This window comes from Canis aureus, chromosome 25 (assembly GCF_053574225.1).
Source record: "Canis aureus isolate CA01 chromosome 25, VMU_Caureus_v.1.0, whole genome shotgun sequence".
Lineage (NCBI taxonomy): Eukaryota > Metazoa > Chordata > Mammalia > Carnivora > Canidae > Canis > Canis aureus.
The window spans coordinates 20,461,378-20,487,378 of NC_135635.1; the positions used below are offsets into that span (position 1 = coordinate 20,461,378).

General features: G+C 40.5%; 1 protein-coding gene and 1 long non-coding RNA gene across 5 annotated transcripts in view; one reads left to right on the forward strand and one right to left on the reverse strand.

Moving 5' to 3' along the window:
• PPFIBP1 (PPFIB scaffold protein 1) overlaps nt 1-26,001 on the reverse strand; it is a 167,029-nt gene that overhangs the window by 134,378 nt on the left and 6,650 nt on the right. Inside the window, exons 2-3 of one of the 3 annotated variants that reach the window (XM_077870610.1) lie at nt 13,244-13,361; nt 4,172-4,452 (exon numbers count right to left, since the gene is read on the reverse strand). The exons of 1 other annotated variant lie outside the window; for it this stretch is intronic. The gene's annotated coding sequence lies outside the window, so the exon portion shown is untranslated. The remainder of the gene's footprint in view (nt 1-4,171; nt 4,453-13,243; nt 13,362-26,001) is intronic. One more of the 3 variants, XM_077870609.1, reaches the window with a different exon arrangement.
• Nucleotides 15,349-24,344, forward strand: LOC144297050 (uncharacterized). Of its 2 annotated transcripts, none has more exons than XR_013364106.1 (4): nt 15,349-15,941; nt 18,632-18,864; nt 20,499-20,681; nt 22,464-24,344. It is a non-coding gene; the product is annotated as an uncharacterized LOC144297050 (long non-coding RNA). The 2 variants fall into 2 exon arrangements; XR_013364107.1 differs by lacking the exon at nt 22,464-24,344 and adding an exon at nt 21,162-21,296.

Here is a 26,001-nt window from a genome sequence, read left to right on the forward strand (position 1 = left end):
CCATAGGTATCCCTGTGATCCAATTTTAAAATAACAGAGAGTTCTGGTACTGTATTATTGGGTTGGTTTTTTTTTTTCCCCTCCCTTGAACCATCACATTTCTCAAACCTCAGGAATCATGAGAAAATCGTATAGTTAGAAAAACATGTTTAATTAAAAAAAAAAAAAAATTAAGCCAATACAAAGTGTTACTAGTATTTAGGAGCAATAAGAATTTCATACATACTTGTAGATGCTTAAAAGTCATTATTATGGCTACGAGTTATATTCAGCAAAATAGGTTAATGGCAAGTTTAGATTAATCAGCTTAACCTTATTACCTCTGGTGATGCTAGTAAGATTTTACAATAACACAGCTTCCTATGAGGCCACACAGTGCACTTTATACATGCTCCTTTACATTTATATTTTGCAGAAGATGAAACACCTCTACAATTCATAGGTCTTACTTAAGTCTAAGCAGTATGTTTGTGTTTGTGTGGTGTTTATGTTTGGCGGTTGGAGGCAGGGCAAAAGCAAACGCTTTTCTGCAACCATCCTCAAAAAGTGAGTAAGATAGTTCTTGACCCACATAGGATAGTATGTAAGACATAACATGTAATATTCTATATCATTACACATACTCCCACTTTTCTGTACTGCTCCTATTCTGGGAAAGAGAGAGATCAACTGAAAATAAGCACTCCCAATTCTTGGGTTGTAGGTTCTAATTACTAGAAATAGCCCGGTTCATTTAAAAATCACAGTTATTGGTTCTAAACACCAAATAATCTTGGAAACACCACGAAAGTGTTTAGAGAATATAACAAATCTATGAGAAACAGAGTACATAAACATACTAGATAAGCATTTGTAAAATATAAAATGCTTAATAATTTTATTCCAATATATTTCAAGGGCCAACTTTCACTCAAACATACCCACTGCATTACGAAAATTCCATCAATGTATAAATTGTACACAAATACCCAAAGTCATATGGCATATGGTAAGGCCAGGTTGATGGGAAAAAAAAAAAAAAGACTCCCAAGAAGTAAAGGAATTCATGTAAAAATGGAGCCCCCTTAAATAACTGATTCTTACCGCACAGGATTATCAGAAAACAAAATTAGACAATCTCTATGGAAATCAGTAAAGGAGAACTTTCCAGAGCACTTGGAAATATAAGAAGGCAGTTCACATTCCAGTAATTCCAGGTTTGTTCCCAATAAATTTGCATTACTCATTTTTCGTATAAAACTGATAGGGGAGCATTTAGCACTTAAACAAAATGTAATATGTTCACAGTGTTGGAAACTCTTTGGGAACTGACCTAACTGTAAAAATAACATGAGTATTCAAAAGAAAGAGCTCTTGTAAGCAGCAAATACACCCATGTAAAAATCTATATAAAGTATCACTCTATAGACTTTTTAGGTACGTGGTAACCACCTTCACAGTTTTTCAGATTATTCCCTTTCCTTGTGTTTCCTTATATTCCCTTACTTTTAAAAGTATTGTTACCATGACGTTACCCCTCAAAACTTAAGTTTGACACAAAAAAGCTCAGCAAGAGGAGAAAACATTTTCCTTCATTAATTTAAAAATAACTCAAGCTATGATATTTCTAAAGCAGTCTCCTTTTTCTTTTTCCTAAAATACATATGAAGTCAGTCATGGAGGATTATCAAGTAACATGACTTGATGCAATTTCAGATTTTGAGATTAAACAAAATCCAAGCCACTTGGCCAAGACAGTAAACATACAGTCAAAGTGGAGTTCTCAGGGCAGGGGGGGGGGGGGGGGGGGGGAGGGGGGGGGGTTGCCTAAAAGGGGTCTTTGAGATTTTAAGACTCTCATCCCCTCCCTCTACATATATATGCCAGAGCAAATGTAAAATAATCACTTTTCTTAGACATATAGGCTCACACATTAATTTATTAGACTCCAGCAATCTAACAATTCTAAGAAGTAAACAGTTTGAAATCTGAAGCAGAGAGGTTAGATGATTTATTAGTAATTTTAATTCTGTGAGTCATTCTTCCAATTTGCTTTCTCCTGATCAATGCTGGATATTAGGGTTGTATTTGCCTAAAAGTAGCATATAAGAAGAAAACTCTTCTAAAACAGCACAAATCTAGACAGAATGGAAGTTTCCCGTTCCCTCAGTAAATGACAATTCTAATGTGGACAACATTCAATTCTTGGGAGAAAGAAACAACAGAAGACTTTATTTTGAACACCTAACTCCTGTAAACCTAACCTCCTACAAATCTTTCACAAAATCTGTGTAACTAGTCATGCAAGCTAAGCCTAAAACAGCTAGCCTGGTACCAATGTTCTAGGTATTGCCAGCATAGCTTGTTTAGTGATATCCCAAAACTGGTTTTTCACTCTATCTATGATAACAAATGTTACCATTGGCAAAGAATGGAAACACTGTTAAAGATTAAAGTATCAAACAACATTTCTTTCCGTATTTGTCTTTCAGTTAAATACAGAAATGAATGTTAATACTCTTTGTCACTCCCAGATGGCCACAGGAATGTCCATATTAGCCATCTGTAGGTCAGAAACCTTATAGTTAGCCATGTCAAAAACCTATACTGGACCTTTCATTCTCCAGCAGAAACCTGCATATCAACCACAACAAGGTGATTCAAAACCAGCATGGTATGATGCCAAAAAATACTTTACTCCAAAAGCAACAGATGTATTCTGGAAGCAGTTTTATCCCATGGGTTAATCGCTAATTTCAAAATATTCATTACTCATAATTCACCTTAAGTTTCAAAATTTAAGTTCTAAACATTAAATGTAAGGTTTGGGTTTTTTTTTTTTTTTTTAAGTTCTGAGTAATCTCTACACCCAGTTTGGAGTTCAAATTCATGATCACAAGATCAAGAGTCACATGCTCCACCGACTAAGCCAGCCAGGCATCCCAACACTAAATATAAGTTTAATGTGGACAAAAAAAATTTTTTCCAGTGCACAGCCTCTTTCAAGCATAAGGCCATTTTTTTTAAGTTATTCATAATTTTATGTAAAATGGTGCTCAAAATGCTTAAAGGAAAAAATACACATGGGTCAGTCAGACAGAGATCAGGAAATTAACATGAAACAGGGGCTCCCCCATCCCCCACCAAAATAGTACTTCTTAAAAAAGATTTGAGTCAACGAAAATACAAGCTTACCAACAGGTAAAAAGCTTTAAGCAGTGCGTATTGTAGCCAAGTGATTGTTACTCCTTAGAGAAAGGGGGAAGACTTGGGTTAAAATATCTTTTGCCTTCAATCCTGATTTATGATTTCCTCCACAGAAAAGCACAATTTCTGCCAAGTAGAGGAACACAAGGCTTAGCTCGCCTATTGGGGGCGGAAGGGGGGAGGGGACCAACAGTAGCAATCTTTTTTTGCATATAATAAGCACTTTTATTTAGCCCACTAATGTAAAACACAAAACCAAACAAAGGCATAAGGGATCTATAGACCTGGCAGGATCTGCAAAAATAAGGAACATGAAAAGCCATGTTAAGCGACATTTCCAGAGTTTTTTCAGCTCTCATCAGAACCCAGCAGTTGTTATACTTTCTATGACCTATGCCATGGAAAGGGGATACTTTTCTTCTACCATTCTCTCTCTCTGAATAAAACAATTTTTGAAAAGAACCAGAAGGAATCAGCTGTTTTTACAAAATCATAGAACCTTATCAAAGTCTAAAAATTTTCTGACGCATCTCAATGAATCCTCCCACCTCCCTGAAATGGCTAGACTCATTCGGTTACTGGAATGCCTGCCTTCCCTGGGTCATTTTGCCCACTCCACCCCAGCTTCATCTCCAGTGAGGACTGTCCTCAGGGATCAAACAATACAAGGCTATTCCCTCTTCTGCGTAGTAAGCAGGCAAAAGTTTTATAATAGCAGTTCTGTCTCCCTTAACTTCCCGGGACTTCAAACTCTAGTTCTTCAAACCACTCCTAATAGGTCACAATTTCCAGGTCTCTGGTCATAATATCTCCCCACCCTAAGCAACTGGCAACCTTCCAACTTGGCAACATCCCTCAAAATAGAGTGTATGGAGTCTAGCATAAGAATCTCTAACATGGAGCACAAAGGGAATAGTTGTCTCCAGGAGACTGGACACTAACTTACATTAAATCTGTTAAACGTGGTAAGGTTAACTTTCCTTACCTCTCCATTAGCAGAGCATCACGTTTGTCCAACCAAGTCATCTTCATTTTTAGTTGATTTTTAAAATGTAAATTCATAACATAACATATAGTCATGTTAAATAAGATAGTATCTGCTTCACTTCACCATGTCCTCTCAAGAGGATTAGTTTCTGAATACTGTCATCAGTGATCTCTCCCAGCTTTGTTTTAACCTCAATTCCCAATCGCTGATAAAAATGCTGAGTCCAAACTCTGTGGTGAGCACTTCGAAACTCCAAATCATTTTCTCTTAATGCACATCTTTTTAAAAAAACAAAAACAAAATACCAGTTTTCATAAAGCAAGCATTTTAAACAGAACCTGAGAAATCTTGTGAATGGGCAATATGTAAAGAAGAAATAATTCATTTCAACTGTTTTGTTGGGGGAACGGCTGGGTGGCTCAGTAAAAAAAAATACAAGAGTTAAGTGACTAACTCGGTTTTGGCTCAGGTCATGATCTCAAGGTCATGAGATAGAGCCCCACGTCAGGGTCCAGGCTTAGCTGAGAATCTTCTTGAGATTCCCTCTCCCTCTCCTTCTGCCCTTTCCCTATTGCTCATGCATTCTCTCTCCCCCTCCCCCCCCACCCCCTCCAAAATAAATAAATCTTAGAAAGAAAATTTTTTTGTTGGATGAAGCATGATCACTATCCCTACCAGTACTGATGTCCCTACTACAGATGTCTTGATTATACCAGTCTATGCATTATCTTCAGAATGTGACAGAAGCCTTAACAGGCCTACCAGCTAATGTCTTCAGGTTGCCATTTTAAGTAATTTACCATTAATACACATCTAAGCACTAATGTTAACCAGATGGGAATTGTTAAGCACCCTTAGTATCAAATTTGTTGAAACACTGGTATTCCCGAAAGTCACCTTTTTTCTGCCCTGTTCCATTCTGTGAGACAGCAGATTTATCCAAGATGTAAGCAGGAGTTACTTATCAAGTGCCTCTTTCATCAGTTTTTTAGATAAAAAAATAAATTATATGTGTTAAGATTTTATTTATTTATTCGTGAGACACAGAGAGAAAGGCAGAGACAGAAGCAGAGGGAGAAGCAGGCTCCCTGCAGGGAGTCTGATGTGGGACTTGATCCCAGGACCCCAGGATCACACCCTAAGCCAAAGGCAGACACTCAACCACTGAGCCACCCTGGTCTCCTAACACATGCAATTTAGAAAGTATTCTCTAACCGTTCAATTTGAACATATGGAGGAGGGAAGAGAAATGGGAGCTATTTGATTATTGGCTTTGGCCAGCTCCATCTCCGTATTTTAATGGAGGATCCCCCAAAAAATGTTCACAAAAAAGGTATGGAGAATGACTGACGGAATCAAATGAGGGCCAGTAATAATTATGGTATGAATGATACTCTCTGGACTTGTGCATGTTGAGTCCCTGGGCATAAGGCCCAAAATGATCCATGTACTTGATTGGGGACATCTTTTCCTTACCACAAACTCTGCAACAAGAATTGTTTTTATTCAGTTCACAGATCACCAATTGATTCTCCTAGAGAGTGAGCCACATAATGCGAAGGCTCCTTGTGGAGAACCCATCAAGCACCAGGGACCTTCACAACACATATCCCACAGCATTCTGGTCACATCCACAGAGAGAAAGCTTTCCTGAGCACCCTCGGGTTTCTGCAGGCTGCTCCATGAGGTCAGCTCATGCAAGTGGATGGGTTACCCAGCAAGGGAGCCAAGGGCCTTTAGCCTCTGGACAGTCAAGAGAGCAGTAAGCCAGAAAAGACTGCAGACAGGGCACAAAACAGCATTCACACTGGGCCCCGCTGAGCACAATCCCCAACCCAGCTGGGTTGAGTGATGACAGAAGCAGCATTATGGAGGGCAAGATCAGACTTGTCAGTCACCCACTAGAAGAAGTTCTGCTCTCTTCATATCACTAAGTCCACTGTAAGCTCCACCCAGGGCAGTGGCCAGGGCCATGCCACAACACATTAAGCTCAGTGTTACCAGAGAGCGCTGAGCCAGAGAGAAGAACCACCTCTTCCCCTGTGAGACACAGACTTAGAACCACAACTAGAATCCCCTCCCCCCTCTCTGGTACAGTGACCTGGATGGGAATACATTTTTCCTCCTTCATCCTGAGCCTCATCCTGAGCCTCATCTGAGCCTTAATCCTAACCTTCATGCTCCATGCCACAGCTGGCCACTCTCTCACTTTCTGTTTGGGGCAGCCCTCCAATAAACCTATACAACAGTGTCAGGGTTCTGACCACAGTTCAGAACCACTCAGCAAGATGTGGAATCTGTGATCAACTGTCAGGGATTATCACAGCAAAAGGGCACCCTGAACCCAAAACCTACCACAGTTAATTCTCTTTGTTAACAGTAAGTCTATTTTAAAAGATGTGCAAGGAAAAATGTCCACAATACTCTCCCTTTGAAACGCAATCCACAGGGTGATCCGAATTGAAAATACACCACCCATTTTGATTCACTGACAACAGAAGTCAGAGACCAACGAATTCAACAGTTGGTGTTAGGCAGGCACCCTGGTGAATTAGAACAAAAGCCATGTTAGGATTAGAATTGTCTGAGTCAAAAGAATTTTAAAGAAGTGTGGACATATCTTACTTACCCCTTTGTTCTAAAGATAAGGAAACTGTGGGTCAGATGGTCCTGAGAAAGCAAACACACACCTGGAATGCAGTCTGCTATTCAGTAATTAGGATTCTATGTTCAGCAGGCTCCTTAAAGGTCTTCTAATACTTGTCTACATATGGACCAGATTGTAAAAATTTATTTTTAAATGACAGAAAAGCTATCCATTTAAAAATATTCTGCTTTATCTCTAGATGGAAGCTTGACAAACAAACTTCCTATCCTTTAGCAACATATCAACTTGAGATAAAAATCACTAATTCCATAAAAGGAATTAGAGACAAATGAAAAGCCAAGTAGTGGAGTTGCCACAGACATTCTGGCCAGCCAGCATATGAACACAGATGGGGCTCAACATATAAGCTGTAAAAATAATACTTGGCTGCTCATCTGTAAGTGACTTCAATTACACAAAGTCATCAAAGAGTATGTTTCCCCTGATTTTTTGATTTCCAAGACTTTCCACGCAGCCATCCTCCTAGGTCCCAAACTGTCTGATTTATAACGTTCCCTTTAAACCACATCAGTTGCTCTTTGGAAGTGGAAAAGATATAAATTATAAATAAAGTCAGTTCCTTCTGGCTAATGCCAGTTTAGAAAGACAGTACTAGCAGGGGTCCCTAACCTAGAGTGACCATGATTATTTTTAGCATCATAGCAGGTAGGGATGGAGAAATGAACATTCCCATCTTCCTGCAGGTGCCACTCACTCTCTCTGGGAATTCCTCTTGACTGCAGGTCTGGGTCACATACTCCCAGAGGACAATGAGCAGCCCTCTATCAGATCACACTCTTCTGGAACCTTAGCCAGATCTATCATGATTATAGATAAACTTGAACACTTAAGTACCATGTTATAGAATTTATTTTTAGAACTAGCCATGTGACCTCGGGAAGTTTTCTATGTGCTGGTTTTCTCATCTGAATGGGAATAAGAGTACCCATCTCAGTTGCTTGTTTGTGAAAAAGAGAAAAGAACAGTATCCACCTCAGAGTAATTGTAGAGAGTATAATGCTTTTATCAATTGGATCACATAAAAGCATTGCCACATCATAAATAGTCAATAAACATCAAAATTATATTGCTGCCCTTTTAAATCCTAACACATTAGGTGTCCTCTTATCTGTGCTTGCTTTTTTGTTTTTTTCACCAAGTCAACAGCAAGTTCTTGTGTGTGATGCAGGGGGAGGGACATAAGCTTTGAAATTTGGCAGGAATAAACATCTAGGTTCTTCTATTTACTACATTAATTAAAAAGATATTTTTCCACATTCCAACACTGCTGAAATTGGAATGTCTTACATTCAGTGAAACTGGGTATTATCTCTGATCTTGAGCAAGTTAATTTAATCCCTGTAAAACTGGTAATATTACCTTCCTCTCTTACTGTTGTAGGAAGACACAATAACATAATCATGCAAACCCCTAAAACACAGCAGGCAACCCTGATAGGCCCTTTCATTCTGCACCCTTGTGTACAAAAAAGATGCTTACAAGGTGAATATTTACATATATTTAATAGGGCACCCCATTATGCAGAGAGATTTAAAAATAGTGCCCATCAGAAATAAATAAATAAATAAATAAATAAAATTAAATTAAATTAAATTAAATTAAATTAAATTAAAATAAAATAAAAATAAAAATAGTGCTCAGACCCATTCCAAGCCAATGTGTGTGGGTGTCCCTGCTGGAGTGGCCTCTAGAAAAGGGGTATAAGTACAAGAATTCTCAGGATGGACAATGTATGGACACCCAGAGCCCTTGGCAAGGACCTGCAGCTGCTCTTAATAACCCACCAGAGCCTCGACAGTGTCTAACTCCCTGCGGAGACCAAGCTCAGGTTCAAAGTGTGACAGTGGGGCCAAGAGTGTAGGAAGGGGCCTTAGGAAGGGGCCTTTTACAAATCCCATAACAACTCCTGGCATGTAACAACGCTTACCTTGTTTTAAGCACTTAGTTCATTATGCTCTGCTAAACCCTTCACAATAACCCCATCAAATACAACCAACTTCATCCGCATTCCTGTTTTCTGAGGCCTGGAGTTTAAGTCATACCTGACTAAGCGGCAGAAGTCTGTGTGGTTCCATGGCCTGTGCCCTTAACCATTGTGTCCTTTCTCAGGTTGGTTATGCCACAGCAGCTCTAGAAGGAAGCAAGATACCCTCGCACTTCGACATCTTGCCTTCCAAACAGCCAAACAGCATCCACTCCAGGAGTGTATCAGAACATTCTGGATCCAGATAAAACAGAGGCAAAAGTAGGTGGATGCATGGGGGAGTGCATTTTCAAGCCCCTCAGTGCCACCTTGGTCCTCAGACTTGGGGAAACCCTAATGGCCAACGTTTTGTGTGATTTTTTTCCATTTGTCTTATTCCTGACTTATTTCCCACAGCTCTAAGCAACACTTGCCAGATCACCTCTGGTTTTCTCTTTTCTTGATAGGCTTCCTCAATCTTTTTCTTTTTTAAAAATTCTGGTTCTTCAAGGTTTCTCTCCTAACAACAGTTACTTATCCCTACACTATACCACACTTTTCTGCAAAGAAACTTCTGTATTCATCCTTTGCAGGTGTGAGTCACAACGAAGAGTCATAGTTGGAGATTCCCCATCCGAACTTTCCAGAATGCCAGTGCACATGTGCAGGCATGTTAGAAAGATAAAACTAGAGGAAATCACAAACCACAGTACAGCTGGCCTTGCCTGCTCCCTGTACTATCAGATCACCTGAGACTCTAGAGGTCACACTGGGAAAGACCATCCACATGGAGATTTCAAGAAGACACAGTGCACATGTTCGACTCACCTCGGCCATTCCTCTGCAGCAGAGTCACTATGTTACATTAACTTCCTTCTCATCTGAGAAAACCTTATTTTATGCCATCTCCCATTTCCAGGCAATACAATAAACTGCCAGACCACCTACTCCACATGCAATCACCAAATCGCCACATCCCTCAAGAGAGGAGATGTGGGTTTAATACAGAACCTACCACCAGGGGCACCTGGGTGGCTCAGGGGTTGAGCATCTACCTTTGGCTCAGGTCATGATTCCAGGGTCCTGGGATCGATTTCCCCACAGGGAGCCTGCTTCCCCCTCTGCCTATGTCTCTGTCTCCCTCTGTCTCTCATGAATAAATAAATAGAATCTGAAAGAAAGAAAAGAAACAAAAAAGAACCTACCACCAAAGCAGCTGGAGTTGTTCGGCCTATGAATAAGGAACAGTGACCTATTTATCTCTCTACTACACCTATAAGGGCAGATTAGATATTACTAATAGTAATTGTAATAATATCTTGTGTGACTTGGCATTATGGAGCTTCTGAAAGGCAGGGCAAAGAATACAAGGGTTACAGAGATGAGGGGGACTCGCTGAGAAGTGAAATCCACTTTGTGCCATACCAGGCACAAATCATCAGACTTCCCTACTGAGCCCCCTAACACACTCAAACTACTGCAATGATGGGCCAGCAGAACCCCCTGCCTCCTTGACTCACTAGAAGGCAGAAATTGAGGAAGAACTGTGTTCGCTTTTACAGATATGACTTAATCTGAGGTTGGAAAACATGTAGGGGTTTGGCCTTGTTTACCCATCCCACTTATACCACAAACCATGCCAGACGGTTTCAGACATTTGCGGAATACAACTGGCTTTTGGAAATGCCAGGAAACTGGTTCATTTTTTCAAAGCATATCAATGTATTCTCTGGCAATGTAACTCCTAAATTACCATCCTTGACCATACTAAAATGCCCTATCCGGTGATTGGAACTTCAACAGAAGCCACATCTCCCATATTTGCCCTCCAGTTGTTAAGATCTCCTGGATAGTTCTGGGTTTGATGGTTTGTGTGCCTCAACCTGCTTTGCTGGACTTTTGTGGTGGTGAACCACCAATTCTGTAAATTCAACATGAGTTTAAATATTCCAGAAACAGGGATCCCTGGGTGGCGCAGCGGTTTAGCGCCTGTCTTTGGCCCAGGGCGCGATCCTGGAGACCCGGGATCGAATCCCACGTCGGGCTCTCGGTGCGTGGAGCCTGCTTCTCCCTCTGCCTGTGTCTCTGCCTCTCTCTCTCACTGTGTGTGCCTATCATAAATAAATTTTAAAAATTAAAAAAAAAATAAATAAATAAATAAATATTCCAGAAACAAATGCATTTATGTACACATGATTAATATTCTAAACATGCAGTAATTCATCCTTGGGCAGAATCGCTCAATTACAAGTCAGCCATTTCACACATACAGAAGCTGGCTCCAGCTATATCACAATCAGGTATAAATATTATCCAAGCATCTCACCAATTTCTGAAACGCTGGAGATCTGTTTATCATTAACAAAAGGGTATAACCTCTTCCTTTGGTTTTGTTAAGGGATCCAAACTTTCTAACTTTGCAGGTAAAGAGACCATATATGCCAGTATTTTGGTGCTATTACTGTTTGTTTCTTTTTTTAAGGGGTTAGATTCTTTGAGACGGGGGAGTGGACGTTGGTATGTTCCACCCAAACCCCATTTCTGAGAGCCAGCTGCACTCATCCCTGGCTGCTGACAGTTCACAGGGAAGGTCCCCAGCCAGCTGTAGGACACTGCTGCATCAAGGTTAAGCCACCAGAAGGGGTGGCCAGCTGCCAGCCATGGGCTGATTCAGGAACACAAAGGTCCAGTCTCTTGCCTCAACTGGGGACATCCCAACGTCAGAGCTTTCCATAAGGACAGCTAGAGCCTCAGTTCTAACTGCATTGCTGGTCAGCTTCTGCTCCACCAAATCCTACTGCCTTTTCCTCACCCCTAAGACCCTTCAACACCCAATTCTCACTGTGCTTCTAATATACCTCATCAAAGACAGGCTATTTCCTAAGTGTAGAAAGTTATTTGTTCAATTGTACTGAGGAATTTACAGGCCCTAGACATGTTCTATCATGACATACTATCATAGGTCTGATGAAGGCCAAAAATAATCTTTGAAATATTTCTGACTCAGTTTAATAATTACAAATGTTTGATAGTCCAGGTCTCTCTCTCTCTCTCTCTCTCTCTCTCTCAACTTATTTGAGAGAGAGAAGGAGCAGGGGGGAGAGGGAGAAGCAGAGTCCACCACTGAGCCCAGAGTCCAACAAAGGACTCCATCGCAGGACCCCTGGACCATGACCTGAGCTGAAGGCAGTTGCTTAATCAACTGAGCCACCCAGGTGCCGCCTAGGTCACTTTCTAAACACCAACCCAATTCAGACAGGAGTTAAATAATGCCCAGGAATATCACAGGCTCACAAACAAAGAAGGTGAGACATTGCCAGGCTAGTGATTTGCACATCACAACATCAGGTGGCTTTGAAAACTGACACTAGATCACAGGATGCCAGGTCTTATGTTTTCAACCTTAACCAATGGAGCACACTCTTCCCCACATAAAACACGCTTGCTTCATGACTTCAAATCCTAGGAAATCATTCTAATGCTACTTAAAGAGAAGAGTTCTACATATAAGTATGAAAATAAGCCCTGAACACTTTTTCCCCAGCATCTCAAACTTTTAATAACAGAGAACAATTCTTGGGGCTAACAGATTATTGATGACTTTGTAGTATTTACTGCATCCTCAAGAACACAGATGACAGGCCTGAGCAAGAATCAAGAGCTACTGCTACAGTGTTGCCCAGGAAGCAGTACCACCTTCCAGAAAACCTCAAGGAACCATCTACCAGTCATTCAGGCTCTAGCCCAGTTTAGGGCCTGGGCTGAGATGTCACAAAAGTAGAAGTCAGAGCAAAAGCAGGTACTTGTACAGTGTCTGTATTTTATTACTAAAGGTTTGAGTTCAGAAAGTTAAAAATGTAGATAATGTACTCCATATGAAAAACTCAAAATCAACTCCTGCTTAACATTTTATTGCTCTTTACGCATGGCCTCATTTGACCCTCACCGCTCTCCCTGTGAGGGCACGACTGGTATTATTTTACTATTATGCCCAGGTTCACACACCTGATCAGTGCTGGATTCAGACTGCCAGATTTTTGGTTCAGGGTTCTTTCCTATAAAACCTGCCAATTTGCAATTTTTTCTACATATTTCTCCATGATTGTGTGCAAAGCCCCAAGACTCTGTCTCCCTCCTCCATGTGTTTTTCTGGCTCCCACCTTCATACCTACAGATCTATATCTCAGAGGAACAAGGACTACAATAGCAGGTAGTCCTGGAGAGGGCCACAAACCACCCTCAGAGGGGTCTCTCTCTCTCTCAAAGACTCGAAACAACACACTCTGCTGGTACCACAACTTCTGAAGTAAAGCTGACAAGAGGCTCAGGAGATCAAGTCATATGACCACCAGGGTTCAATATCTCTGGCTAACCTGGTTGCTGTCATTCAAATACACAAGAGAGACGGGAAAAGAGGAAAAGGCTTTATAAGGCTCACCAATTTCTTAGGCATAGTCATCGTCCTCAGGAAAGCCTTCCACTCTGGTCAGTAGGATTTGCTACTGTCATTTGAAACGCTTGGTGGATTTTATTCTTGCCAAATTGGCATTCTGTTTCTGCAATGCAAAAAATGTTCGGACCAAAGAGATCAGATGGGGATTTTCACGTTTTCAAGAACAGAAGCAAGCCTCTCTCTGCCTCAGGTGGATGCATTACAGCTTGTGGGAGTGCTAATGAGAGCTAATTACTCTATTTACTTCATAAGCCAACCAGCCAGCAACAAGAAATGCCTGGTAAAACTCTCTGCATTCTCAGGCTTTGTTTCAAAGGGCTGGTGCCAAAACAATCTGGCTGGAGTGATGGGCTCAGGGCTGCCCAACTGGATTGTTATCTGGAGATCACAAAGCACAGTCTTTAGACCTTTGTATCCTGTAAATTAATAGTCACATCAGCACCAATTTTATTCTTCCACACTTAATCTACTCTTTCACCATTATCAACACTCTCACCTCTGCCCCCAAATGTCCACTCTGGTTGCAAATTAAGAAATCAAACATTAAGCCTGGAATTTTAGGAAAACGACTGCCTACCTACCATTAAAACTGGGTGTGGCATTTTACAATGTCCTACACTCACTTTGCAATAGTCCCAAGATTTGGCCAACAGTTCATTCATTTTGATACCTGAACTCTAGACATAAGAGGGAATTTAGAAATCATGTAAATTTCACTTAATCACTGATACTTAACAGTATCCATGTGTTACGTAAAACATATACATATGGCATGAATTATATAAAAATGCAACTAATTTACGACTCTAATTTATGTAACTTACATAAATGACATTAAATAGAGATTCCCATCTTTGTCTCTCCATTCCTAGCATAGAGGGAGGGGAAGATGGAAAAACCATAGGACAGTAGATCTAAATTTCCCAGAAGAAGAACAAGAAGGTTAGCTATGAACCCAATAAAGCTCCATTCACATTAACCTTTCCCCATTCCAATACTCAGATGGTATATTGTTGAAAATGCAACCATGGCTTCAGGGACAAAAGAGTAAGAAGATCCAAGACAAATTTTAAAGAAGACTGCCAAGGGCATTATCTTTTACTGCACAGAAACAAGGCTGCATTGGATTATAATAGAACTTTAGGCTAACATTTATAATTACTTGGCTCAGTTTATTGAAATGAAAAAGTCTGAATAAATACACAATAGAAGTTAAATAGCAAGACAACCCTCATGTTAAAATTCTTTAGGCAGAAATAATTTATATTATTAGTGGTAGCTTTTTATATGGATGACAAAATCTAGCATAAGGACTAATCAAAGCCAACTCATTTTATATATAGTATGTAAAATGGAAATTTAATCAACAACTGTTCTCCTGAGTTACTCGGCAACTTTCTCTCTTCTCAGGACTTTCTACAACTTTCTTGTTAAGACTGCTTTGTTACCTGAATGTTTATAATACACGGGGCATGTAACAGGTAACATGAATGATGCCAAAAATCTCAACTATGTGTAAAGGAATGACTAGGTTATGGCCCTTCCAAAAAACCGTCTGTGCTTTTTACATAAACATGTAGACAAAACGTGGTTTATTTTGGCTCTGAGTACAGTCCTAAAGTGGGGATTCATCACAAAGTTCTCCAAGCAAAAGGATTTCAGAGAAGCAGTTGACATCCATTACAGAAAACAAAATCTACTCAACAGGAAAATAAGTAGGCCAGATAAAGAAATGTTTCTTGCACTGAAATATAAATAATACTTATTAAATTTCACAAGTCTGAGCAGGTTTGCCAGTGATTCTGATTTTTTTTTTTTTTTTTTTTTTTAAGAACTAGCATTTTTAGCTATTAGATTAGGCAGCAATCATTACTGAGCTCCGGCAATGAGTAAGCCAGTGGCTGTGCTAGGCACCTTTTATATATATATATATATATATATATATATACACACACACACACATATATATATTCCCAATTTAATCTTTCTCATATCCCTCTGTAAGGTAGGCATTGTTGCTTCCAATTACAGACAAGAAAACCATGGCTCATGCTGGTGACGTCACAATATTAAGACATGACTCTATTGGGATTCCATCCAAAATATGGCTGACTCCAAAACCCAAAGCTGCTGCTACCTTTACCCAATAACACCACCAAGAAATTACAACCAGAAATTACAATGACAGAATTGTTTCCTAAGTACAGAGGATCAGCTCTGGGGTCAGAAGCTCTGGATTTTAATTATGCTTCTATTGAGTGGTGGTTTCCTCCAAATTAATGGAGATGAAAATAGTATTTAACCTCGTAAGGTTGAGGTGAGAAGCATATAAAAAAGCCATAGTGAAAGCACTTGCAAAACAAGTAAGCACTATTTGTATGTTATTATTCCCTTCCTCTTCACGCTTCAGCTGGGAACTGCATCAGAGGAATCCACCCAGGGCAGAGAATTACCTTCTGGAGGCCTGAGCAACACAAACCCTGGCACCCAAGAGAATGAAACTTAAGGGGTAAGGAGAGGAGAGGACTTGGCCACCATCTCTCTTCAGTGTAACTTCTCTACCGCTAGAGAAATAAAATAACTGTTGTGGGCCAGCTCTGCCAGGCACAGCCACAGTTTGCTAGGCAAGCTGCTGGTCCCAGTTCCTCAACCATGTGAGAATGGATGGAAGCCCTGCCCTCAGGTAAGCTCACTTCTACCCTGTGGGAAAGGAAATTAAAATAAAACCAAACAAGCCATGGCCCAGCAATGAGCCTCAACCTTTGTCATCAACTTTCCCTACTCACTCATGCCCGCCCACCCACCTACACACACACACCACACATACAGAGATGTGGTGGTTTTTCCCATGGTACACAGTGGGTGCTCGTATTAGAGCAAGCACTTGAGGCCCATTTGTCCTCATTAAGAGACTCTATAGTGGTCTAGAGTGGGGATAGAATTTTAAACACTGACAATTCAGTATAGCGGCTTCCAGAACAGAAAAGGGATCATTTCAGTATAGACAAAGGAAGGCTGAAGACCGTGCAAAGGAAAAAAATCAAGATTTGACTACATAAAAATTTTATACTTCTGTAGGACTAAAAACAAAATTGAAAGACAAACCAAAGAGAAAGCTGGAGGGGGAAAAAAAAAACTAGGTGAAAATACATGCAATAATGAGAAAAGGTTAATAAGGGTTAATAAATGAAATACAAAGTTTATGACAAATGAGAAAATACTAATTCCCAATAATAGGCAAAGTTCATAAACAGTTAAACAGGAAATACAGTCAACAGTCAGATAAACACGTTTGATCTCACTAATATCAAATAAACCATGGATGCCTGCATGGCTCAGTGGTTGAGTGTCTCTGCCTTTGGCTCAAGATATGATCCCAGGGTTCCGGGATGGAGTACCGCATCAGGCTCCTTGTGGGGAGGGTGGGGGGGGCTGCTTCTCCCTCTGCCTATGTCTCTGCCTCTCTCTGTCTCTCATGAATAAATAAATAAAACCCTTAAAAATATATATTTAAAAAAAATAAACCAAAAAAATGAAATATCTTTTAGAAAATTACCAAATATTATTAAAATAACAATATCATTCTGCTACTGGTGGCAAAAATTAGTACACACTTTTTTGGCAACCAATAACCATATCAATCAAGATACCCATATGCATGCCCATCCCTTCTACTTTTTGTCATCTATGATAAAGATAAAAATGATCTGAAAGAGAAAATGCTGACTGCATAGATGCTCATCAAATACTGAAAACAAGCACAATGGGATTAAATAAATCATGAAATATCCCTAGATGGAATATTCTACATCCTTAGAAATAATATTTATATTATTTCAAGTAATAGTGTAGTGTAGGGAAAGGCAAATAAAATGACATTAAGTATAATAAAGGGGGAAAACAAATATTCAGAATATTTCAAATATGGAAAAATATATAAAATTTAAAAATGGAAAGAAACACAGCAATACTATTTGCACCTTTGTGTAGTAGGATTACTGATGACTTTACTATGTCTTTAGGGTTTTTCTATACTACTAAAATCTTCTATAAGGTGCATATTACTTTTATAATTACAAAAAAAATGTAAATAACAATCTCCCCTGCAAACCCACAACATACAATCGATGGAAATCCAACAACTCTCCAAACCACTCCCACAAATACCCAAACAACTGTGCTGTGGTTAGGTAAGACAGTAAACTGATGGAAGAGTGGCTTTGTTTTAAATCTAAGGCTAGAAAAACATTAGGCTTGATATGAAAACAAAAACTTCACATCCCACTTGTCAAAACTACTTTGGAAATTCATTAACCAAAACATTTTCCGTCAGGATTTAAACCCACACACCAAAATTATCTCCGCAGAACAAACTAGTTAAGCGAGCAGGAAGTTTACCAGGAACACCCTAAAAATTAACAATTGTTTTTACAGCTCGGATAAATCCAGCCAGCTCATGTTAGTACACAATGTAACACAAACACTCTCCAGTGAGTCCTCTTAAACAGGAGGGGCACGAAATCCTTATAATAAGGGTTTTCCTTGGCAAGAATCACAGATGCTATGGAAATTGAGCCTTTGGGGGTTCACCCTCCTAAAAGCTGATTTTACAAGCTTTGAGATGGCATTCACTATCTGGCTTCATCTTCACAAACCTAGAAGGCAGGGTTTCTGACCCAGCACTGCTGTCAGTTGTGACTATAATTCCTTATTCTGCCCCACACCCCCTAGGGTGTTCAGCAGCATCCCTACACTCTACTCACTCAAGGTCAGTCCTCCCTCTGATCCCAGTTATAACAATAAAAATGTTCCCTGACCTGGCCAAATGACTCTCATGGGCAAAATCACTCCAGCTGAAAAATCACTGGTACAAATTACATGCTATCACTGCCTGCATTTTAAAAAGTAGGGAACAGACACAGCTAGGCCCATCTAATTTCAAAGCCCAAGATCCAAAACTCGATACTGTACTTGTACACAGGTAGGAGGCATATCTTCTAGGATAACTGATACACACCCATCTTTTCTACTTCAATCTCCTTTGCATCCACCCCCATGGAGCCTTATCAAGGCCTTGGTGATGATCACGTAAACATGTATTGATAATAACAGATAAGACTCTGGCAACAAAGGCACAGTCCTGGCCTTCAAAAGGTATATAATCTATTTGAAGAAATAAGACATAATCATGGATCGCTAGAGTGCCAGTTTTAGAGAGAACTGTCTCCTCACCTATAAAATGGAGACAATGCTAGTGCTGCCCTCATAATTCACTGTGAGCATCTCAAAATCACCCTGAACTCACCACCCACTTGGTAAGTGAGCATTTAAAAATCCAAAAATTTAATTGCCTGCTTGCAACTGAGTTTGCAGGTTGAGCCCTGATAGAGGCTCCCAGCAAAGGTTTCCGGAACCGGTTTCAAGTGGGCCTGGAGGAAAGAGAGAAGTCAGTAGGAGCAGAAGAAAAGGTGGAGTGGACTTAGAGCATTCAAGAGGGGCAGAGGCGGAGTCTCAGCCCAGCAGGACAGGGGAAGACAAGCTGGGAAAAAAAGGTCAAGATAAGGTCACAAGGTGACCTCCAGGTAACCAGTGGTGATGCTGACCAGGTGAGACCTAAGAAATATCTCTCCTAAAAAAAAAAGTAACCAAGGGCTGTTACCTAGCACATATTCCATTATGAAGGTGGAGAACTTAATTTCTCAAACTAAAAGATCAGCATTCCTGGAGAACAATAGGCAGATGCCTGCTTTAAATTCACATACATGAAGGTGATGATTTTGCCAGAACAAGGAGTCCATCTGTCCTAAAAGTAAACCCCAAGTCTTCTTTCCTAAGTTCACAGGTCCTCCTGCTCTCTAAGGGCATCAGCCCAACCAACACAAAGAAACAAGAGCCCAAACTAGCCAGGTTTCCTGTTTTTAAAATCTGGCTTTCAATTAGGTGAAATCTCCCAAACTTTAAGTAGTGGCTTAAATTTCTTTAAATACTGTGTGGGTCACATCAAACCAATCGCTAGGCAGTCTCCACCCCAGGACCGCCAGGATAAAAACTGCCATAAGCCACAGCCCACAGGAAGTCAAGTAAAGCTTTCTGGGGCAGGCAGGATAGTCTCACACACAGGGTATATTTGGAAGATTTGTCTGGCAATGTGACATAGAATACAGAGAAGAAATTTGTGTGGAGGCTGCTTTTAGGCAATAGGTTTGAGCAATGGAATGTAGAAAGGGCCCACGGTACCCCGCCCGCCTGGCTGAATCAAACGGGCCTTCAGGTGACCCACCTCAAAATAGCCAGAGGCCCAAGGCACCTGGGTGGCTCAGGTGGTTAAGCGTCTGACTGGTGATTTCAGCTCAGGTCATGATCTCAGGGGTCATGAGACCAAGCCCCACACTGGGCTCTGTGCTCAGTGAAGAGTCTGCTTGGGATTCTCTCCCTCTGCCCCTCCCCACAATTCCCCCACCCCACTCACTCACTCCCTCAATCTCTCTCTCAAATAAATCTTTTAAAAAAAAATTATATATATCAAAAAAAAAAATATATATATATATATATATATATCCATAGGCCCCAACTGACCAATGCCTACCTACATTAGGCAGTTACCAAAAATGGGGCAGTTCCATACATTGCCATATCTCATCTTCCCTCTTTAAAAACAGCCCCCACCTACTGCCTCATTGCAGGTAGTCTCTCCTCTGCTGTACTGCTCACCCTCCACCTTGAGGTGTATTCAATAAACTTCTATCGCCTTTGTTCTGCCTCAGGTGAATTCTTTCACCTCCTGTACCACTGGCTTTGACCCAATCACCACCCCACATTTGGGGGCCCTCACTGACCAGGGGAGACACCCTCCTGAGACACCACAGTCTGTATCAGAGCTGAGAGGGATGGGAACCAAAGCAATGGTGGAGGCAATAGAGATTCAGAAAATGTATAAAAGGCAAAAAATAACAGTGCTGATGGCCAGGAGAGGGTCCCTAGGACACCAGACACAAACCTGACCCATTGCAAACTATCAAAGTTTGACTTTAATAGTCTTTAATGAAGACGAGTCTTTAAGACTAGAAAGAACAGGCTTACAAGTGTGTTCTTTGACTTCTGAGAGCAGGGCCATCCTCTTGGACTCGTGACCTTGTCGTCACACAAGACCTCGTACTCAGAAAGGCTCCACGCTTGGTTTAATGCTCTTCTATCATCATCTTCAGATTCTTAATTTAACTTTGAACTTGTGTTTTGTAAGAGAGGTCTGATGGAGCAATGAAGCACATGAGCAAAGGAGATCCTGTTTAATATGTGTGGCCACGATTCTTATACAGTATTTGCCATGACTGAAAAGCACATAATTTCTGTGGATTCATGATACATGGGAGTCCAGAAAGACTAGTCCAAGAGAAGTGTGTGACAAATACAACTGAGTGAGCAGGTGGGTGGGTGCTGACAAGCTCCCAGAACCCAAGCTTTCCATTCAAAGGAACCACAACTCGCTTTGCAAGCAGAAACAAAGCAATGTCTTTCTAAGAAACACAAACAACCAAGAAATCCTAGCATATCCTCTTACTCCTATTACCTCCTTGTATTAGCCAACCACGCACACTGAAAATAATGGTGTAGAAGAAAAAGGAAAAATAGAGCAACACATGGTTCTTTCTCCTTTCAGTCCGTCCTTAAAGCCAGCCCATCCTTCTGTAGGACAAAGACTGATAGAATGAAGGGATCAAGAAGTGAAATAAAAGTGGTACATTAGTTTTGGGCAGTGTTTCCACATTCTGGTGAGAATACACACACACCCATACAAGTTACAAAATACGAAGTGTGTGATTCCAGTAATTCTGCAGATGTGTCAACTGGCCTTGTACCATATAAACAGTACAAATCCTAATAATTTAAATTCTTAATTTTTCAGGCACCTGAGTGGCTCAGTGGTTGACCATCTGCTTTTGGTTCAAGTCATGATCCCGAGGTCTTAGGATTGAGTCCCTCATCAGGCTCCCCTTAGGGAGCCTGCTTCTCCCTCTGCCTTTGTCTCTGCCTCTCTGTCTCTCATGAGTAAAATCTTTTTTAAAATTTAAATTATTAATTTTTCTTCACTTAGAACAGTATTAGGGGAACCTGGGTGGCTCAGTGGATTAAGCGTCTGCCTTCAGCTCGGGTCATGATCCCAGAGTCCTGGGTTTGAGCCTGCCTTCTCCCTCTCCCTGCCTCCCCCCCCCCCCACTTGTGCACTCTCGCTGTCAAATAAAATCTTTTAAAAAATAAATAAAAGAATATTAAATAGCAAACAAGGACAAATGGCAAACAAGGACAAGAGGGAGTGCAGAAGAAAACGAAAAGCTTTTTATGTTAGGACCTTTAATAATTTCAACAAGGGTTAAAATTCTCATTTTAAACAGGGCTCCACAAATTATGTGGCCAGCCCACTGAGAACCATTGAACTCAAGAATATCATGCCTATCTAAAATGCTACACATGAGGCACCTTGGTGGCACAGTCGGTTGAGCGTCCAACTCTTGGTTTCGGCTCAAGTCATGATCTCAGGGTGGAATCTGAGCCCCGCAATGGACTCCCAGCCTGCTTGGGATTCTCTCTTCCCTCTCCCTCTGCCCCTCCAACACAGCTGCCACCCACCCCCCAACCCACCCATTGCCACATGTTCATGCATCCTCTCTCAAATAAGTCAATAAAATCTTTAAAAAAAAATAAAATAAGGGATGACTGGGTAGCTCAGTGGTTGAGCATCTATCTGCCTTTGGCTCAGGTTGTGATCCTGGGGTCCCAGGATTGAGTCCTGCATCAGGCTCCCCAGACGGAGCCTGTTTGTGTGTCTGCCTCTCTCAGTGGTTTCTCATGAATAAATATTTTTAAAAATAAAGTACTACACACACTGGATAAGTTCTCCCTGATGTCTTCCAAGGCGACCCACCAGTGGACTGATGGGTCTATGCTTTTTTAAGATTTTATTTATTTATTTATTTATTTATTTATTTATTTTTTTGACACACACACACACAGCACGCACAAGTAGGCAGAGCAGCAGGCAGAGGGAGAGGGAGAAGCAGGCTGAGTAGGGAGTCCAATGCAGGGCTCATCCCAGCACGCTGGGATCATGACTTGAACCAAAGGCAGATGCTCAACTACTGAGTACCCCCCCAGGTGTTCTTAGGTCTATGCTCCTAATTACTTAATCACTTGAATCCTTTTCTCCCAGGCCCCTCACTCATCACTACACATCTGCTGAAACAGCGCAAAGCCAAGGTCTTTCCAACGAAAAGTGGCTCTAGTGACAATCAGTTAAACTGAAGACTATAGAAGACCTTACCCGGAGAAGCAGCTAATGCAGAGACCTCTCTGCTGGACATCTCCCTTCAACAGAGTGCTTTTCTGTGCTTTAGTGGTTCCGTTTTAACCAAACTCAGGCTGTTTCTCACCATGCAGCGCGATCGGGTTTCCCCTGGGAAGTGGTTCTGTGAACCACTAAGTCTGACTGTCTAAAAATTCCTCCTTCAAAAAACAGTCAAGTTTCCTTTATCTCATGTTATTCTCCTCTTCTGTTTTGTTTTGTACCACCACTTTCCACTTCAACAAATTAATTTCCTGCCTAGAGACACATCCCGGCAAATGTGTCAGTTTGTATTGTTTAGATGAGAGACTTCTGTCATTCTTTCAAATTTTTCCTCTGCACCAATAATCCTGGGAGCCAGCCTCTCAAGAGCCTGAGTGGCTTGTCTATGAATTTCCTTTCACTGCCTCCTAGTAGACTGAAAAAATGCAGACTGCCTGCAGTGAACTTACTCAACTCTTGTCCCTTCCACTCACATCTTTTTCTATTTCCCCGTCCTTTATTCTAGTCTGGCTGAAGGAGAGCTCTTGAGGAGTTCAAAGCTAAACCACTCTCCACCGGATTGTTAATCTATCCCTGTCCCCATGAGACTTTGTACTCATGCCCTCCTTGCTTTTGCTGCTCTCACATGACACCCTCTACCTGGCTATCACAGCATGCCTCTCCTGGTTCGATTCCTTGAAAGGCTGGGCTAAAGGGCCACCTGTGGTTCATCCCCTCCCTTGTAATCCTTAGTTTTTTGCATGCTGGATTCCATCTCTATTGGGTTACTGAAACTGTGCAAGGTTCACACACAAATGATCTGGCAACTGGCTGGACCAGGGGCAGTTTCTTAGACCCATCCTTGTAAGGGGTCTGTTGCACCAGATGGCAAGGACAGTCTCCTTGCGTTGGGTGTGCTTCTTCCCTTGCTACCACCATCTTCCCCTTCTCTGATGGTTCCTGCTCTACTACCTCTACTACTACCTCAGTAAATTTCTTGAGGCTGATCATGTCTAAATGTCAAGAGTTCCTTGAAGGTTGTGTACTTGCTTCTTTTTTTATTCTGTATCTTCTTCAAAATAGGTGGAGGGGATTGAGAGATACAAACCTCCGGTTGGTAAAATAAATCACACAAATTAGAAGTACCAGCAGAGGGAATATGGTCAATATATTGTAATAACACTGTATGGTGACAGATGGGAACTACCTATTGTGGTGAGCATTGCAGATGTACAGAATTGTCGAATCACTATGGTGTGCAGCTGCAATTAATATAACATTGTAGGTCAACTAGCAGTAAATTTAAAAATAAAAATCATTGGGAATATTTGATATATTGTACACAGCATAACAAAGACCAAATAACTAAATTTTCAATTTCCCTTTTTTAGATTCTGAAGTATTTTATGGTTTGTTGTATTTCAGCAGATTACAGGCATTTCTCTAAGATTTCCAAAGGTAAATCAAATGCAAGATGAACTGTACTCAAAACTTATCCATAATAGATGACTTATTTTCTTGATATTAGAAACTTTCAGGGGCACCTGGGTGGTTCAGATGGTTGAATGTCTGCCTTCGGATCAGGTTCTAGATCTCAGGGTCCTGGGATCAAACCCCTCGTTGGACTCCCTCCTCAGCGGGGAGTCTGCTTCTCCCTTTCCATCTGCCCCTCTTCCCTGCTTGTGCTCGGTCTCAAATAAACAAATAAAATCTTAAAAAAAAAAACTTTCATGGCCTAGAAATAATTTGACATTAGATTCAAATAAACCTCAGCATGCCACATTCTGTCACGTTTCCTTACCTTCCTTATATTTTCTAGCCCGTTAAAAATATTTGACTATAAAAATGTCAATAAATTAAATATATATGTGTAAAAAATAAAAAGAAGAGTTCCCTGAAGGCTCTATACCTGCTTCTTTTTTAATTCATTATCTTCTTTAGTGAGTTCACCTACTCTTAATCCTTATGTAACAGTTTCTTGGAAATGCTCCATCAATCTAGGATTTTGCCTAAACTTAAATTTCAAATTCTTAACATCTTCATGTGAAGAAAATCAAATCATTCTAAAAACCTAATGAGACAGGTATTATTTTACCATAATACAACACAGTTAAGTTATTGTGGGTCATGATGGAATCTCAAACTCCAGGTGTTCAACTCTTAATTCATCCTATTTCCCATTAAAATTCAACTTGCACCTGTATGTTTCTTGATTAAATTTAAAGCATAATCTTATCACTCTCTTAAAAACCCTAAGGGCCAGCTCCATTACATCTTACCTCTCTTAATATTGTATTGATCTATCTTATCTTTCCCTAAAATTAATCTCACTGTATTCTACATTTTACACCAAAGCCTAGCATGCTCATCTCCCCCCACACTGCCTCAATATCTCCTACTCCTTTAAGGCCCATTCAAATCCCACCTCCTCTAGGAACCTCACCAAACCCAACCCTTTGTTCGAGTGACTCATCTAGCTTGCAGTATGATCTTCCCACACCTACCTCCCAAAGACCCAGCAAATTAATTTTTTGAACTTAATATACTTTTTATAATTCAGGAGTAATGCATGAATGTTGTAAAATAAACATTAATATGCTTTAAAAATTTTTTCATCTTCCCTTGTCACTCTAATCTCACCTCCTATAAATCACCCCATTTAATAATTTTTCATGCATTAACAAATATAAACTATACATGTGTGCTTGGTTTTCTCAATATAGAATAGACATATGTATAAGTCAACATGTTTTTTTTTTCCCCAACCATTTTAACAGCTAAACAGTTGTCTAAATCTGTTTTTTATTAGGTTATGCATGAGGAGAGCCATCTCCTTTCTGCCTCCATCTTCCGTATATGAATATTCTCAAGGGTAAAGGCTATGTTTTGTTCTTACATCTTCAAGATGACCTCATACAAAGACCAAGAATTACTTAAACACAGATATTATCATATTTGGTCCTCAAAAAGCACATAGCCAATAAGGACAAGGGATTCTAACCTAGAGTTGTCTGACTCTGGAGTCCACATCCTTCATCCCTAGGCTACAGCTAATAGATTTTTCATAAGGCCATCCTTTGCTTTTTAAACCAAAGTTGGAATTCAGAAGAGCTCCAAGTATTCTGGTGTAGGCAGATGGGACTGAGGAAAAGAGATGGGGCACTGTCCGATTGGCGAGTATGTGGAGGTTAGTGGTTGCAACTATAAAGCTAACCTATCACTCAGTCCTTCAATCTGTGTTTATGGAGAACCTACCAGAAATTGAATTACTTGCCTCGTCCTCTTCAGGCTCCCCATCACACTCACCCTCAGGAGTAGCTGTCAACATTTGTTGAAAATCTCTGTGCCAAGTGTGCCGAGATTCTTTCTATTAATAATTTCTAATTTTTTTGAAATTATTTCTAAAAATTCTACGAGACAAATA